The following is a 4,668-nucleotide window of genomic DNA, read 5'->3' as shown; positions in this document are numbered from 1 at the left end:
GAAAATGCATGAAACTACCCTAAAACAGTAAAGAAAAGGTCAGTGAAATTGGCCTAGATGCCCTGGCATCAAGCTTTCGGTCTTAATTCAATTGGATAGTTGTCATGAGAGAGAAGCTATCCATAATTAGAATTCTTCGGATCCTTGAGAGAGGGATGAAGAATTCATGCTAGAATTTCTTTCTCACAATGGATTAGATTGGTGGTTGGATGGATATTGTGACATTTAATCCTACCAATACTTTGAATTTGTGTGGTATAATCAGTAACCGAACTTCAACTATTCCCATGAGCAATTAAATCATGACATTGGGCAATTGTTCATGCTTAGAGAGATTGGTGAGCCAAGACATTGGGATCCAATCATCTAAGATTGCCAAGCAATGTCAATAAATGCATTGATTGAGGAAGAAACGAAAATGATTTGATCCGGAGAGTTCAGTATCTCCCAAAACCAAATGAATCCCCATCTCTGATCTACCCATTCTTTTATATTCTGCTCTTTAATTTCATGCCAATTCTCCATTTCCATTTAGATTCTTGCAATTTAAGCTTCTGTCATTAAATTTCACGCAATTTAATTTCTATAATTTAATTTCTTGTAATTTAAGTTTCCTGCCAAATTTACTTTTTGCAATTCTCAACCAAATTTGATTTCGCTCAACTAGTATAATTCACAAATTAATATTGATTAACCAACCAGTCCCTGTGGATTCAACCTCACTCTACTGTGAGTTTTTACTTGACAACAATTTGGTATACTTGCCGGTAGGAAATTGTTGAGAGACAATTTCCGAGTGAATCAAGTTTGTGGCGCCATTGCCGGGGGTTGGTTTTGTATTGACAATTATTAAATTGGGGGATAACTAGATTGAGCACTTTTCTTTTGTTTTTAATTTTAATTTTAGTTGTTCATTTTTGTTCTCTACAATTTTTAGTTGTGTTTCATCAATTTTACCTTACTTCTTTACTTTCTAGCAAGCTAACTATACTCTATTTTAGTGGACTTTGGATTTGATTCTTCTTGTACTTGTTCATTTTATGACAGGTAGAAGAGAGGTATCAACATCTTTTGACAGTGAACCGGAATGAACCTTCCTGAGGTTGAGAAGGAAAGCAAGAGGAAAGAGGGCAATTGGTGCAGAAGAAGAGGAGGAAGATTTGGATATAACCATGGAGGATGATATGGAGAACCATCATGAATGAGAGGTGAATAACCATGCCAGAAGAGTTGGAGCCAACGCTGCTGGACAAGAGAGGAGAGTTCTGGGATCATACATCAATCCAAACCCAAGAAACTGTGGTAGCAACATTCAAAAGCCAACTATCCATGCTAATAACTTCGAATTAAAGACTCAGCTCATAACTCTAGTACAGAACAACTGTTCTTCTGGAGGAAATGCTCAAGAGGACCCTAATGAGCACCTCACTAAATTCCAAAGGATATGTGACACAGTTAAATCTAATGATGTTCATCCTGACACCTATAGATTGCTATTGTTTCCATTTTCTTTGAGGGACAAATCATCAAAATGGCTAGAATTATTTCCCAAGGAAAGCTTGACAACCTAGGAGGATGTGGTGAATAGATTCTTAATAAGGTTCTACCCTCTACAAAAAGTTAACAGGCTGAGAACTGAAGTACAGACATTCAGACAGCAAGATGGTGAGACAATTTATGAAGCCTGGGAGAGATTCAAGGATTTGACAAGGAAATGCCCCCTTGATATGTTTAATGAGTGGGTGCAAATTCATATCTCCTATGAAGGGCTAAATCATGAATCAAAGAAAGCTGTGGACCACTCATTTGGAGGTTCCCTTAACAAGAAGAAGACCATTGAAGAAGCCATTGATGTTATAGAAACAGTGGCTGACAATGAGTATTTTTATGCCTCAGACATAAGCAACAACAGGGGAGTCTTGGAATTAAACCAAATGGATGCAATCTTGTCCCAAGACAAGATGATCACCAAGCAACTGGCTGAATAACCAAGCAAATGGAGAAGAATCAGGCTGTCGCCATCCACACTCAACCATCACCTCAAAAAGAGTTGGAAACAGAAGAAGGAGTTAATTGGGAGGAAGCTAATTACCTTGGAAATTCATCTAGGCAAGCTAATGATCCATATTCTAAAACCTATAACTCTGGTTGGAGAAACCACCCAAACTTTGGATGAGGAAACCAACAAAACCAAGGTCAAGACCACAGACCACACAATCCAACCCAGTATAACAACTCCACTAACCAAAACTCTAACCAAAGACCATACCAGACCACACAAAACACTTATTCACAGGCACCATACCAAAAGCACAACAACCATTCTCAACACCCCAATTCCAACCAATCAACACCAAATGATGATGACAGAATGGCTAGGATGGAAGCTATGCTTGCAAACCTTGGCAAGGAATTTAAAGACATGAAGAAATTCCAGGAGGAAGTAATATCCAATTTGTAAAACCAAGATGCTGCCACTCAGAAACTTGAAGCACAAATCAAATACTTGTTCAAGCAAGCCCCTAGCCACAATTCAAGTAATGCCACCAGGACAATTTCAAAAGAGGAATGCAAAGCTATTACCCTCAGAAGCGGAAAGGAATTGAAAGAGAATCCAAGGGAGACTCAAGAAGGGAAGGAAGAGGGCATTTCAAACGCTAAGGAAGAGGAACAAGTACCTACTCCCAACCCATAAGAAGAGAAAGAAGTTCTATGGCCATATGTCCCAAAGGCTCCTTACCCTCAGCGCCTAATGAAGAATGTAAAGGACAGCCAATTCTCCAAATTTTTGGAGATTTTCAAGAAAATTCATATCAACATTCCCTTTGCAGAAGCACTAGAACAAATGTCACTTTATGCTAAGTTTCTAAAAGAATTAATGACCAAGAAGAGAAGTTGGAGGAATGATGAAACTGTGGTATTAACTGAGGAATGTAGTGCTATCATCCAACACAAGCTGCCTCAAAAATTGAAGGACCCAGGAAGCTTCCAAATTTCCTGCATCTTAGGGGAAATAATAGTTAAAAAAGCCTTATGTGACTTGGGAGCTAGTATAAATTTGATGTCCTTAACAATGATGAAAAGAATGAAGATTGAGGAAGCCAAACCAACATGAATGGCCCTCCAATAAGCAGATTGGTCATTCAAATTCCCTCATGGAATAGTAGAGGACTTGTTAGTGAAAGTGGAAGACTTCATCTTCCCTGTTGACTTTGTGGTATTGGATATAGAGGAAGAAGTTAAGGCTTCAATAATTTTGGGAAAGCCATTTCTAGATACTGCTGGAGCCATCATTGATGTCCAAAAGGGTGAACTTACCCTTAGGCTACATGATGAGAAATGATATTCAATGTATTCAAAGCCATGAGCTATCCACCAGAGTGATGTGCGGAAAACGATCCGACACAAAACTCACCGGCAAGTGCACCGGGTCGCATCAAGTAATAAAACTCACGGGAGTGAGGTCGATCCCACAGGGATTGAAGGATTGAGCAACTTTAGTTTAGTGGTTGATTTAGTCAAGCAAACAAGTGTTGGTTGTGTGAAATTGTGTTGACAGGAATTAAATTGCAGAGAATATAAAGGGGAGTGGGTGATTTGCAGGAAACTAAAGGGAACAAAAAAAAAGAAAAAGAACTGAATCTTAAAGTGCAAGTAATGTAAACTGCAGAAACTTAAATTGCAAGAAATGTAAATTGCAGAAACTTAAATGGGTTAGGGATATGGGATTGCAGAAATTAACCAAGGAAAGAAAAATTCAACAAACAAAAGAGTAGAAGATGGATTCAATTAAACCAGATCTTAAACGAAAATGAAAATCAGCTTGGTGTAGCAATTAAACAGTGAAGTTTAAAATGAAAATTCTAGATCTCAGGACTCAAGAGACTAGATAACTAAGTCTAGATCTCAATGCCTTCCTAGATCCAAGTTCTGAAAACAATTGCAAGAGAATTGAAGATTAAGCAGTGGAATAAAGGAATTCAAATATCAATTTCTCAAATGTGCAGTAGCTCAAAACAGAGAGAGATCTCAAGGTGAGATTGAGACAGAATTTCCTTAATTCTCAACACCCAAGACTCAAGTAAAGCTTTGCAGTAAAGAAAACAATAAAACCCAGAGGAAGAGAATTCAATTCTCCTCCCAGAAACTCTCTAAAATGCCAAGTAAGCTCTCCTCTGTAAGCACTATGAAAATTCTAAAAGAAAAGCTCTCTAAAAATTCTAAGAAGAAAGCTCCAAAAAGAAAAGCTCTCTAAAAATTCTAAGAAGAAAGCTCCAAAAAGAAAAGCTCCCCAAAAACTTCAAATCCTAAGCTATTTATACACTTTCTTCAAATGATCATTAAGCCTTGATTTGGGCCTTGGCCTTGATGGAATTGGGTTGAATCATGCCTCTGTTGCTTGCTCTTGGTGTTGGGAAGAAATCAATTCTTGAACCGGGCCTTGTAGCTTTCACGTTTGAGCTAACGTTTGAGGCAAACGTTGACTCAAACGTGCCATGTGAACAATTATGCAGCTAGGCCCAAAATGTTGTCATCCACGTTTGGGTCAACGTTTGAGGTCAAATGTGAGCTCAAATGTGGCTCCCCCATGCTCCCTTTTTGGCCAACGTTTGGCCCAATGTTTGAGGCAAACGTTGGCGCAAACGTGGCTCATCAATCATCATCAAT

General features: G+C 38.5%; 1 non-coding gene across 1 annotated transcript; it reads right to left on the bottom strand.

Moving 5' to 3' along the window:
- Positions 1-1,625: 1,625 nt before the first annotated feature.
- LOC112792942 (small nucleolar RNA R71) lies at positions 1,626-1,732 on the bottom strand. Its single transcript, XR_003197658.1, has one exon. It is a non-coding gene; the product is annotated as a small nucleolar RNA R71 (small nucleolar RNA).
- Between the last annotated feature and the right edge of the window lie 2,936 nt (positions 1,733-4,668).

Source organism: Arachis hypogaea, chromosome 3, assembly GCF_003086295.3.
Source record: "Arachis hypogaea cultivar Tifrunner chromosome 3, arahy.Tifrunner.gnm2.J5K5, whole genome shotgun sequence".
Classification (NCBI taxonomy): Eukaryota; Viridiplantae; Streptophyta; class Magnoliopsida; order Fabales; family Fabaceae; genus Arachis; species Arachis hypogaea.
Note: the sequence above shows the minus strand (reverse complement) of the source record. Positions and strands in the feature narration are given on the sequence as shown.